Below are 14232 nucleotides of genomic sequence, written 5' to 3'. Positions count from 1 at the left end.
GCATATACATTTACATATACACATACATATACATATACATATATACATATGCATACACATATACATATGCACACACACATATACATATATATATATACACACATTTCTTTCAGTCCTAGGATCCAATCTTGCTCTGGATACACACTGCTATTATTTTCCGTGAGACAAAATAGACTTTGGCATTCAGTAAATGACTTCTCAGGGTCAGATGCCAAGGTGTTATAATGGTCAATATTAGCTGAGCAAAGCAAACTCAACAAACTCAGTGTCCCTCTTTTATATTTCACCTCTACAAACAAAAAGGCTTGCAAAACCTTGGTCCAAAAGCAACTTCTTAATCATAGGGAGCTGTCCCAGTTTAAAAGGATTTTGTGCCGTAGAAAAGCAGTGTTTTAATCCTGATCTGTTCTGTGGAGGGGGCCTTTTCTTTACTCCCGTGAGTACTATAGGTTGGAAATTTGATTAGATTTTTCTCTGGGGAGATATGATGTCCAATTGTGGGTATTAAATCTCTTTGAGAAGGAATTATTGAGACAAAAGTAGGGTACTTTGATTCTAATACTAGGACTTCCTATGGAATTCAGAAAGTTCATTACAGGTATTTTTCACTAGTAGAGAAATGTTGATTTTACAGAACAATTATGCAGGCAATAGAGAAATCCCATAAACTACCCTATTGTCATGGTCAAGTTCAATGTGTCAACTTGGCCAGGTAGTGGTGCCCAATTGTCTGATCAGGCAAACTGGTCTGTCTCTTGCTATGAGGACAGTTCATGGACTTAAATCATGATCACATTACTGCCACCCACAACTGATTGCATTTGCAATCAGCTAAGGGTGTGTCTCCTGCAATGAGTGACACTTGATCTAATTACTGGAAGTCTTTTAAGGAGGACTCAGAAGAGAAAATCACTCTTCATTCTTCAACCAGCCAGCTTCTTCTGAAAGATCATTAAGTACCTCATTGGAGCTGCCAACTCATTACCTGCCATAGACTCCTTGGACTCTACATCCCTGCAGTTATGTGAGACACTTATAAAAGTTTTATATTTACAGATATCTCCTGCTGATACTGTTTCTCTAGAGAACCCTAGTTAATGTAGCTTGGTACTGGGAGAGGTTCTTAAGAAATAGAATCTTAAAAAATGTTTTTTTAATGATTGGTTTTCTACCCTGACTGGACTCAAAGGTACTAAAGACTCTATTTCCTATAATAAGAATGAAAACTGCTAATCCATGGGGTGAGCTGGCAAATGAGATAGTGAAAATATCACCATTGGATTCTGTTAATGCTTTGCTTATACAAAGCCAGGCTCTTGGGGTTAATGTTTTTGACGACATTACAGAATTTTGTAGAATTAGGAGATATAGAGATTGTTCTAGTTTGCTAGCTGCAAGAATGCAATATACCAGAAATAGAATGGCTTTTAAAAAGGTAATTTAATAAGTTGCTAGTTCACAGTTCTAAGGCTGAGAAAATGTCCCAATTAAAACAAGTCTATAGAAATATCCAATTTATGGCATCCAGGGAAAGAAACCTTGGTTCCAGAAGGCCAATGAAGTTCAGAGTTTCTCTCTCAAGTGAGGAGGCAGATGGTGAACACGGGCTTCTCCATTACCTGGAAAGGCATGTGGTGAACACAGCATCTTCTGATAGCTTTCTCTCCTGGCTTCCTGTTTCATGAAGCTCTCTGGGAGGCATTTCCTTCTTCCTCTCCAAAGATCACTGGCTGGTGGACTCTCTGGTTCTTGAAGCTGTGTCATTCTGTTCTGCTCTTTCTGAAATCTCCTTCATTCTCCAAAATGTTTCCTCTTTTAAAGGATCCCAGTAAACTAAACAAGACTCTGAAAGTGTGGAGACACGTCTCCACCTAACTCAGTTTAACAACCATTCTTGATTGAGTCACATCTCCAGGAGAATGATCTAATTAAAATTTCAAACATACAGTGCTGAATAGGGATTAGGAGAAATGAATGCCTTTACAAAATGGGAATATTATTAAAACATGGCTTTTCTAGGGCACACATATCCTTTCAAACTGGCACAGAGGTATTGGCTGGTTGTTGTTAGATATGCTGCATACATTAATGAGGGAAATAGATGAGAAGCTTATGCACTATATTACAGATGTAAAAATTTCTATGAGGGCCTGAAGTAAAATATTATTTCCTGTAGCTGCAGACTTGAGATCTTTCAGTACCAGACTCAGAATCTCGTTGTTATAGTAGCAAATTTAAACCTAAACTGAAAACTGAAATCTCAGCCTTGCACGGTTTCTGCCATTAAAGTGAAGGCATTGATTGGAAAGGATTGGGACCCTGAGAAATGTGATGGTGATGCATGGATTGATAACAGTGTCTGTGGAGATGTAGAAGCCCTAGAGCATGCTGGGACTTTCCTAGATAATCCTGTACTGGTCTATCCTGAGGGCATAGTTACCCAACCTCTATCTGAAGGAATTAAATCTAGAGTGACTAATTCTGTTTCAGGAGATAAAACTGAAAACAAATGCTCTGAAGCAATTGGCTTGGAATATACTTGTAACTATTTCCATGGCCCACCCCCACTATACCTCATTTCTTCCAGGCATATAACTAGGCAGAAGACCCAACAAACCCCAAAAGTTGAGGTAAAAACTGTTACCCATGAGGAGGTATGCTATGCTCCAAAAGAACTCCACAAGTTTTCCAATTTATATAGACAGAAATCAGGGGGATGGATCATATTGGATTTTGAGGATGTGGGATAATGGTGGGAGCAGTAAAAATGTGGACCAGGCTGAATTTATTGACATGGGCCCACTAAGCAGAGATTCTGCATTCAGTGTTATAGCTCAAGAGGTTAGAAAAGGCATTAACTATTTCTTTGGATTGTTAGATAAAATATGGACCAAAAAGTGGCCAACATTACATGAAGTTGAAATGCCAGAATTGCCCTGGTATAATGTAGATGAGGGGATCTAATGTCTTAGAGAGATTGGAACATTAGAGTAGATTTATCATGGAAAGGCTCGTACATTCCCAGAATGTCCTGAGGATGAATCTTTAAACAGAACTGTGAGATATAAATTTATGAGATTAACTCCATAGTCCCTGAAGAGTTCTGCAGTCACCCTTCTCTGTAGGTCTGATATTGCTGTGGGAGCAGATGTCACTGAGCTGGAATCTTTACATTAGGGATGATTGGATCCATCCCAAGATGGCAGAAGCCAGATGGCAGCACCTAATCTCTAAGGGCAAGGTGGACATGGCTATCATAATGGACAGCAGACTCTAAGAAGGAGTCAGAATGATCTGACTCACAGAGACTTGTGGTATTGGGCTGTAGATCATGGGGTACCTAGCAGTACAATAAATAGGCAGTCTACTAACTTCTTGTTTGAGCTGTGTAAGCAAAAGAGTTCTAGGTCATGTGAACAGAAGTCTAACTTGAATTAAAAAACACAGAGACATGGCCCCTTAATCAGTTTCCAGGCTTGAGTTTACATACCCAGAGCCTCTTGGATAAGGGGGAGGCCAGGTCCCTTTGGGAGAGAACCCTGTTACACTGCCACAAATTTACATTGTTAATCTTCCTCCAAGCATTCCCCAAGGATACCTATGAAATTTTACCAGGGTAAATATGCGTTGGGGAAAAGGAAGTGCTCAGATATTTGGGGGATTATTAGACACTGGTTCAGAAGTGACATTAATTACAGACAGTCCAAAATGTCACCCTGGTCCACCAGTCAAAGTGGGGGTTTATGGAGGTCGGTATTGTAGGAGTTTTAGGCTCACATCCAACTCACATTGGGTCCAGTGGGCAGACCCATTCTGTAGTTATTTTTCCAGTTCCAGAATTCATAATTGGAATAGATATACTGAGTGACAGGTGGGATCTCCACCTTGGCTCTCAGACTCATAGAGTGAGGGCTATTATGGTAAGAAAGGCCAAGTGGAAGCCACTAGAACTGCCCCTAATTAGTAAAATAGTAAATAAGAAGCAATACCAGATTCCTGGGGGGATTACAGAAATTAGTGCCACTCCTAAAGACTTAAAGGATGCAGGGGCAGTGATTGCCACCACATCCCCACTCAACTCTCCTATTTGGCCCGTGCAGAACACTGATGGAACTCAGAAATGACAGTGGATTATTGTAAAAGTGTTGTTCTGGATGTGATATCATTGTTTGAGCAAATCAATACATCCTCTGCTACCTGGCTAGTAGCTATTGATCTGGTGAATAGCTGTTACTAAGGACCACCAGAAACAGTTTGCTTTCAGATGGCTAGGACAACAATATATTTTTATTGTCCTACTTCAGGGGTATATCAACTCTCCAGCCCTATGTCATAATTTCATGTGCAGGGACATTGAATATTTCTCCATCCCACAAGATATCATACTGGTCCATTATATTGATAATATCATGTTGATTGGACTTACTGGGCAAGAAGTAGCAATGCTTTAGAGTTATTGGTAAGACATTTGCATGTCAAAGGATGGGAGACAAATCCAAGAAGAATTTCACCTCAGTGAAATTTCTAGGTGTCCAGTGATGTGGAGTATGTCATGATAGCCCTTCCAAAGTAAAGGATAGCTTGCTACATCTGGCCCCTCCTATTGCCACAAAGATGTACAACGTCCAGTTAGTCTCTTTGGGGTTTGTGAACAGCATATTCTTCATTTGGGCTTGCTACTCTGGCCCATTTATCAAGGGACCAGGAAAGCAGTTAATTTTGAATGGAGACCTAAGGAAGAGGATGCTCTATAAAAGATTCAGGCTGCTGTACAAGCTGGTCTGCCACTTGCATGATAAGATCTAGCAGATCCAATGTGCTGGAATTGTCAGTGGCAAATAGAGATGCTGTCTGAAGCCTTTGGCAAGCCCTAATAGGAGAATCACAAAGCAGACTGTTAGGATTTTGGAGCAAAGCCTTACCATCTCCTGCAGATAACTAATCTCCTTTTGATAACAGCTTTTGGCCTGCTACTGGGGCTTAGTAGAGACTGAACACTTGACCATGGGCCATGAAGTTTACATGAGATCTTAATCACCTACTACGAGCTGGGTGTTGTCTGATCCAACTAGCCATAAAATTGGGTATGTGCAGCAGCACTCCAGCATAAAATGCAAATGATATGAAAATTTCTTCCTTGTTTTGAAATTAGTATCTTTTGTATTCATACATAAATCAAACCTATGTATTTATACATAAATCAAATCAGTATCTATGTATATATACATAAATCATTTTCCTCTTTATTTTATCTCCTTTATCATATGACCTATGCTGTTTTGTTCATGTTATAGTATTCAAGTTGTAAGATATCATGTTTAAGAGTGAATATTATCCTAGGACTTTAACAGTGTTCTGGAGAGATTTAATGTATTTCCAGTTGTACGTGGGACAGTTGAGTATTGCTACTTAAGGAAACAATGTGTCCATTATTGTTTCTATTTAGAGATTAAGTATGGTTTAATCATACTTAACCACATTGGCAGCATCCATAGCTAATTGCATTTTCAATCAGTTAAGGGGAGTGTCTTCTGAAATGAATGATGCTTAATCTAATCACTGGGAGGCTTTTAAGGAGGACTCAGAAGAGACAACCACTCTTCCTACTTCAGCCACCCAGTTTCTAATGAAAGTTCATTGAGGACCTCCTTTGGAACTGCCCTACAGATCTTGGACTCTTACACCCCCAAAGTTGCCCAGCCTGCCTCTCCTCAGAGTTCATTGAGGAACTTCATTGGAGCTTTCAGCTCACAATCTGCCCCACAGACCTTGGACTCTAACTTCCCATGGTTATGTGAAACACTTTTATATCTTTTATATTTACAGACATCTCCTGCTGATACTGTTTCTTTTACAGAACTCTAGTGAACACATCAATTATTACACTTTGCATTGGTGTGGAATTTTGTTACAATTGATTGTAGCACATTTTTTTTATAGTCATCAAATTTATTATTGTCATTAGGCTGCAATTTTATGAAGAATTCTTAAAACTAATCTTTCTTGACATGCAAGAGTTAGCATTAATAGCTTAAGTTACTATAAATACTGCTGCTTGGAAGCAGTACAACTGTTTTAGAGTTTTAAGACTAGAGACTTGTACTACATGAGTCTAATTTAGTGCATCTTAAAATCAGAAGGTTCTGAACAGCTGGTTAGGAAGGTGGCCAAGATGCAGGAAAGATGTCTGTGCCTCCTTTTCAAGGGCAGCCAATTCTTGAACCGTAGGTGCCAAAATATCCACATGGCCTTTATAATTTCCACCACCAATAGCCCTTTCTTGACCATAGGTAACTTTCCCATCAAACTCATCCACTGGTACCTTTATATCTGGCTCAACCTGAGAAATGGTACAGTTCAGGTGTTCTTCTATCTCAGACAGCAATTGCATCTCATTGTACCATATAGTATACAGCCACCATCTTCCTTGAGTCTTGTGTTGTAACACCCCTTTCCACGGCTGCTACACACATGATACCAAACCTTCTCTTTTTCTGTTGCCACCAGGGAAATGGCCAGACCCATTCTTTCAGCTCTTCCAACCCTGCCAATTCAATGTACGTAGTTTTGTTTTTCATCAGGCAGAGTGACATTTATAACATAAGGAACACCATGGATATCAATTCCTCTAGCAGCCACATCTGTGCAAATCAAGAATCTTACATCTCCTTTCTTAAATCTTTCCAAGTTTTGCTTCCTCTCATGAGGTTTTCTGTCACCATGAAGACAGACACATGAGTACTGGTGCCCTTTTTTTATCAGGTCCTCCTCCTTGTTGCATAAAATACTGCTCCAAGTTATCACAGTCTATTTTAGTTCTACAGAAGATGATTGCTTGATCCATTTTGTGTTCCTTGATTGCCCGGACAGTGTACTCCCCTTTCAGGATTTTAATAGCTTCAGACCACATCTCTGGACTGTTAGCACCAGGTCTTGTGTTATCTTTTGCATGTACTTCATCAGTTCTAATGTGGTTTTTCCCAAGCCTCTCCCAGAGCCTGTCTGCTTTGGGGTTCACCGGGACAGCAACATGGTGTACAGTGTCTGGAACATAGTCTTCTCCTTTCAAGTCCACCCACGTGGGAAAATGCATTATCTTGTCAGACAGTTTCTTTACATCAAAAGAATGCAAGGTTGCAGAGCAAACAATAACCTGAAGTCTTTTCCCATCAGATGTAATCTGAGGAATCTGATTGTGGATCCTGTTTATAAAATCAGAATAGCCTTGAGAAAGAAGTCCATCAGCTTCATCCAGGACCAGGAATCTAACTTGAGATAAGTTCAGCTTTCCAGTTGACACCAAATCATCTAGTCTTCCTGGTGTGCCTACAACTATATCTACCCCATTATCCAAAACAGAAAGCTGATCCCGTACTGCAACACCTCCAATTATCAGAAGTTCCCTTAATTTAGGATTATCAATATATTTCTTAAACTGCTTGACGTTATTCAAGGTTTGTTCGGCTAACTCTCGAGAGAGTTCAACGTTGAGAGCTTTTGGAGCATTGGGGAGAAACTCTGTTTGTGCCACCTGTGCATTACCTGTGTGCTGTGATTTGACAACATAACTATCCGGTGCCTTGGAAAGTGCAACAAAGCCATCTTTTGGTGGAAACTTAAATTCCTCTTCACCGAAGTTAAATTTTAGTTCAGCATTCTTCAAAACACAGGCAGGAAAGAGAGCTTGGTTCTTCATATGCTGGGGAATTTCAAAAGCCAGACCAAGGTCTTTTCCATTTTTAGAGAACTTGACATGCCCTTTATCTATATCTAGGTAACATCCAATGGTATCATGCATAGTGAATTCCTCTCCATAATTATCGAATTGTTTATTATGGGATTTTTTTCCTGTTCCACCAAAGCCAAATCCAAACTTGTCAGTGCCCAGGTCTAAAGAAGCCTGCATCGTAGACCACCCAAATCGACATAAACCTTGATCATGACAGGATACTTCATAGTAGTGTTTTCCTTTCATTAGTCCTTTAGTAGCTCTACATCCATGCCATTCCTTTACTTCTCTGCTTTGACAACAAAGACCATCAGACCCAATTGCAAAAGCAGATCCTCTATCATACGGGTTCATTTGCCATTTGTTGAGCACTGAAGCACCAGTTTTAATAGTTGTTTTTCCTTTTTTGCCTTCCTGTTGGACTTTCAAAGTTTCATAAACTATCTGGATAACAGGAATACTGAAAGCACCAGTTTTCCCACTTCCTGTTTCTCCAGCCATGAGCACATCACCTCCTCCTAGGATCAATGGGATAGATTCAGCCTGGATATCAGTTGGGAGAAGCCAATCCATCTCTTCCACAGCTTGTGCAATTTCAGGCATAACACCCATCTCCGAGAAGGCCGCCACTCTGTAGCACATTTTTATAATTGTATTATTAACTATAATCCATGGCTCAACTTAAGCATCACTGTAACATAGTTACAAAGATTTTTGAAAAACTTGTATTCAGTTACCATATATATAATTAACACTTCATATTTTAACCACATTGAGATATATATTCCAGTAATGTTAATTATGTTCACAATGTTGTAGCACCAACACCACCATCAATACCAAAACATTGCCATCATTCCAAATAGGAACACTGCACATCTTAAACCTTAACTTCCCATTATCTATCCCCACCCCATTCCTTGGTAATCTATATTCTAGATTCTGAATTTATGAATTTTCTTTTTCTAGTTATTTCAAATCAGTGAGATCATGCTGTATTTGCCCTTTTATTACTCTTTATGTCATTCAATACAATGTCCTCAAGGTTCATTCACGTTGTCACATGTATCAGTGATTCACTCTTTTTTTATGCTAAACAAAATCCCATTGAATATATAAACTACATTTTCTGCATCCATTCATCAGTTGATGGAAACTGAGGTTGTTTTCATTGACTGGCAACTGCAAATATTGCTGCTATGAATTTTGTTGTACAAGTATGTCCAATTCTCTTGGGTACTTATTTAGCAGTAGTGGAAGAGCCAGGTCACATGTAATTCTATTCTTATCTTTCTGAGGAACCATTAAGCTGCATTTATCAGCCTCTGTAATTTTACATTGCCACCAGTAAAGAATTCATGCTCTTGTCTTTAACACTTATTATTTTCAAATTTTTAATAAAGACAATTCTAAATATTGTATCTTTGGGGTTTTGATTTGAATTTTCATGTGAACTTGATAATTGTTATGGTCAGATTCATGTGTCAACTTGGCCAAGTGGTGTTTGTCTGTTTGTCTGGTTGGGCAAGTGTTGGCCTGTCTGTTATGATGAGGACATTCCATAGAATTAAATCATGATTATGTCAGTTACATCCACAGATGATTCCATTTGTAATCAGCCAATGGGAGTGTCTTCTGCAATGGGTGATGCTTAATCCAATCACTGGAAGACTCTTAAGGAAGATTCAGAAGAGACAGGATCTCTTCCTGTTTTGACCAGTGAGCCTCTCATGTGGGTGTTCATCCAGACCCTCCTGTGGAATCATTAGCTTCACAGCTGGCAGATTTTAGATTCTTCATTCCCACAGTGATGTGAGACACTTTTATAAATTTTATATTTGTGAGTGTTCCCTGTTGATTCTGTTTCTCCAGAGGACTCTAACTAATATAACTTGGTACTAGCAGTGGTACTTAAGAAACAGAATCTTAAAAAATGGGTTTTTATGAATAGTTTTCAACTCTGACTGAGCTCAAAGGCACTAAGGACTCTGATTCCCACAATCAGAGTGGGAATGACACTCCCAACACATGGAGTGTGTTGGTAAAAAAGATGATCAAAATATCACATTTGATTCTCCTAATGATTCACTTATACAAAGCCAGGCTATGGGGGGGGCAGTGCTTTTGACACCTTTATGGAGTTTTGTGCAAATAAGAGGTATAGAGATGTTGGCTCATTGTTGTTAGATACAGTGGATACATTAAGGAGTGAAAGGGATGGGTTTAAGGCTTCAAATATGAAGCTTAAGTGCCATCTAAAATGTAGAAGTTTCTATGAGTATCCTGAAGAAAATCTTGCTTCCTATAACTGTGAACTTGGGATCTCTGAAAATCAGACTCAGAATCTTATTGTTAGAGTAGCAACTTCACAACATAAAATGAAATCTCAGTGTTGCATGGTGACTTCCATTAAAGTGAGGTCATTAATTGGAAAGGAGTGGGTTCCTGAAAAATAGGATGGTGACATATGGATTAATAATGATGATGAGAGTGAGGTTAAAACCCTAGGTCATGCTGAGTGTTCTCTAGATAGCCCTGTAATCATCTGCCCTGAGGCAATAGATGCCCCATGTCCAGCCTGCCTTGAGGAGTTGACACCCAACCTTCTCCTGAAGGGATTAGCCCTAGAGTGATTAATCCTGTTTCACCAGATGAAACTGAAAATGAATGCTTTGAAGCAAATGGCTAGGTAGATAATTCTAATTCTTTTCAGGACTCACCCTCACCACCCCTCATTTCTTCCAGACCTATAACTAGACTAAAGTTCCAACAGGCCCCTAAAGGTGAGGTACAAAGTATCACACATGAGGAGGTACATTATACTCCAAAAGAACTGTGTGAGTTTTCTAAATTTTATAGACAGAAATCAGGGGAATATGTGTGGCAATGGATTATAAGGGTGTGGAATAATGGTGGGAGGAATATAAGACTGGATCAGGCTGAATTTATTGGTATGGGCCCACTAAGCGAAGTTTCTGCATTCAGTGTTATAGATTGAGGGGTTAGAAAAGGTCTTAACAGTTTGTTTGGATGGTTGGTTGAAACGTGGATCAAAAGGTGGCTGACATTACCTGAGGTTGAAATGCCAGAACTGCCCTGGTATAATGTAGATGAGGAGATCCAGAGGCTTAGAGAGATTGGAACGTTACAATGGATTTATCAACCAAAACCTGCTCTTACACCCCAGGAATGTCCAGAGGATGCACCTTTTACCAGAACAGTGAGAAATAAATTTGTGAGACTAGCACCATCATCCCAGAAGAGCTCTGTGATTGCACTTCTCTGTAGGTCAGATGTTGCTGTAGGAACTGCTGTCACTGAGCTGGAATCCTTAAGCAGAATGGGGATGACTGGATCCTGAATTGGCAGAATCCAGATGGCAGCACTTAATCACAAAAGACAAGGTAGAAGTGGCTATTATAATAGCAAACTGAAAGCAGGAGTTAAAATTATATGACCCACAGAGGTTCGTGGAATTGGCTAGTAAATCATGGAGTACCTAGAAATACAATAGAAGTGCACTCTACTAAATTCTTGTTCAAGCTGTAAATCAGAACAGTTCAGGTCAAGTGAACAGGTGTCTAAACCAAATTATAAAAACACAGAATCATGGCCCCTTAATGTTTCCAAACTTGAGAGAGTTTACAGACCCAGAGACCCTTGAATGAAGAGGAGGGCAGGTCCCTTTGGGGGAGAACTCAGTTACACTTACACAAATTTATACTGTTAATCTTCCTCCAAGGCTTTGCCAAAGAGACCAATGGCCTTTTACCAGGGTAACTGCAATGGGGAAAAGGAAATGATCAGATATTTGGGGGATTATTAGGCACTGGTTCAGAAGTGACATTAATTCCAGGGGACCCAAAACATCACTCTGGTCCACCAGTCAGAGTGGGGGCTTATGGAGGCCAGGTGATCAATGGAGTTTTAGCTCAGGTCCGTCTCACAGTGGGTCCAGTGGGCCCCTGGACCCATCCTGTAGTTATTTCCCCAGTTCCGGAATGTATAATTGGCATAGACATACTGAGCAACTGGCAGAATCCCCACGTTGGTTCTCTAACTCGTGCAGTGAGGGCTATTATGGTGGGAAAGGCCAAGTGGAAGCCACTAGAACTGCCCCTACCAAGCAAAATAGTAAATCAAAATCAATACCGTATTCCTGGAGGGATTGCAGAGATTACTGCCACTCTTAAGGACTTGAAAGTTGCAGGGGTGGTGATTCCCACCACATCCCCATTCAACTCTCCTATTTGGCCTGTGCAGAAAACAGATGGGTCTTGGAGAATGACAGTGGATTATCGTAGACTCAACCAGGTGGTAACTCCAATTGCAGCTGCTGTTCCAGATGTAGTATCATTGCTTGAGTAAATCAATACATCCCCTGGTACCTGGTATGCAGCTATTGATCTGGCAAATGCTTTTTTCTCAATAGCTGTTAGTAAGGACCACCAGAAACAGTTTGCTTTCAGCTGGCAAGGTCAGCAATATACTTTCACTGTCCTACCTCAGGGGTATATCAACTCTCCAGCCCTATGTCATAATCTTGTTCGCAGAGACCTTGATCGTTTCTCCCTCCCACAAGGCATCACACTGGTCCATTATATTGATGATATCATGTTGATTGGACCTAGTGAGCAAGAAGTAGCAACTACCCTAGATTTACTGGTAAGGCATTTGCGTGTCAGAGGATGGGAGATAAATCCAACAAAAATACAGGGGCCTTCCACCTCAGTAAAATTTCTAGGTGTCCAGTGGTGTGGGGCATGTCAAGATATCCCTTCTAAGGTGAAGGATAAATTGCTGCATCTGGCCACTCCCACAACCAAAAAAGAGGCACAATGCCTAGTGGGTCTTTTTGGATTTTGGTGACAACATATTCCTCATTTGGGTGTGCTTCTCTGGCCCATTTATCGAGTGACCAGAAAAGCTGATAATTTTGAGTGGGGACCTGAACAAGAGGAGGCACTGCGACAGGTCAAGGCTGCTGTGCAAGCTGCTCTGCCACTTGGGCCATATGACCCAGCAGATCCAATGGTGCTGGAAGTGTCAGTGGCAAATAGAGATGCTGTCTGGAGCCTTTGGCAGGCCCCTATAGGAGAATCACAACGCAGACCTTTAGGATTTTGGAGCAAAGCCTTACCATCTGCTGCAGATAACTACTCTCCTTTTGAGAAACAGCTTTTGGCCTGCTACTGGGCCTTAGTAGAGACTGAACGCTTAACCATGGGCCACCAAGTTACCATGAGACCTGAGTTGCCTATCATGAGTTGGGTGTTGTCTGACCCACCAAGCCATAAAGTTGGGCATGCACAGCAGCACTCTATTGTAAAGTGGAAATGGTATATACGAGATAGAGCCAGAGCAGGTCCTGAAGGCACAAGTAAATTACATGAAGAAGTGGCACAAATGCCCATGGTTTCCACTCCTGCTGCCACATTACCTCCTCTTTCCCAGACCAGAGCTATGGCCTCTTGGGGAGTTCCTTACAGTGAATTGACTGAGGAAGAGAAAACTCGGGCCTGGTTTACAGATGGTTCAGCACGATATGCAGGTACCACCCGAAAGTGGACAGCTGCAGCATTACAACCCCTTTCTGGGGTGTCCTTGAAGGACAGTGGTGAGGGGAAATCCTCCCAGTGGGCAGAACTTCGAGCAGTGCACCTGGTTGTTCATTTTGCTTGGAAGGAAAACTGGCCAGAGGTGCCAGTTTTGTATACTGACTCATGGGCTGTTGCTAATGGTTTGGCTGGATGGTCAGGGACTTGGAAAGACCATAATTGGAAAATTGGTGACAAAGAGGTCTGGGGAAGAAGTATGTGGATAGACCTTTCTGAGTGGGCTAAAAACATGAAGATATTTGTGTCCCATGTGAATGCACACCAGAGGGTCACTTCAGCAGAGGAAGATTTTAATAATCAAGTGGATAAGATGACCCGTTCTATGGATACCAGTCAGCTTCTTTCCCCAGAAACTCCTGTTATTGCCCAATGGGCTCATGAACAAAGTGGTCATGGTGGTAGGGATGGAGGTTATGCATGGGCTCAGCAACATGGACTTCCACTCACCAAGGCTGACCTGGCTACAGCCACTGCTGAGTGCCCAATCTGCCAGCAGCAGAGACCCACACTCAGCCCCCGATATGGCACCATTCCCCGAGGTGACCAGCCAGCTACATGGTGGCAGGTTGATTACATTGGACCACTCCCTTCATGGAAGGGGCAGCGATTTGTTCTAACTGGAATAGACACATACTCTGGATATGGGTTTGCTTTCCCTGCACGCAATGCTTCTGCCAAAACTACTATCCGTGGGCTTACAGAATGCCTTATCCATCGTCATGGTATTCCACATAGCATTGCTTCGGATCAAGGAACACACTTCACAGCAAATGAAGTGCGAGAATGGGCACATGCTCATGGAATTCTCTGGTCTTACCATGTTTCCCATCATCCAGAAGCTGCTGGATTGATAGAACGGTGGAATGGCCTTTTGAAAACTCAATT

The 14232-nt window shown here is 41.1% G+C and overlaps 1 pseudogene; it reads right to left on the bottom strand.

Annotated features, from left to right (window-relative positions):
• Positions 1-5934: 5934 nt before the first annotated feature.
• LOC143672620 (ATP-dependent RNA helicase DDX1 pseudogene) lies at positions 5935-8352 on the bottom strand (annotated as a pseudogene).
• Positions 8353-14232: the final 5880 nt, after the last annotated feature.

This window comes from Tamandua tetradactyla, chromosome Y (assembly GCF_023851605.1).
Source record: "Tamandua tetradactyla isolate mTamTet1 chromosome Y, mTamTet1.pri, whole genome shotgun sequence".
In the NCBI taxonomy this organism is placed as follows: domain Eukaryota; kingdom Metazoa; phylum Chordata; class Mammalia; order Pilosa; family Myrmecophagidae; genus Tamandua; species Tamandua tetradactyla.
This window is presented reverse-complemented; position numbering and strand designations above follow the sequence as displayed.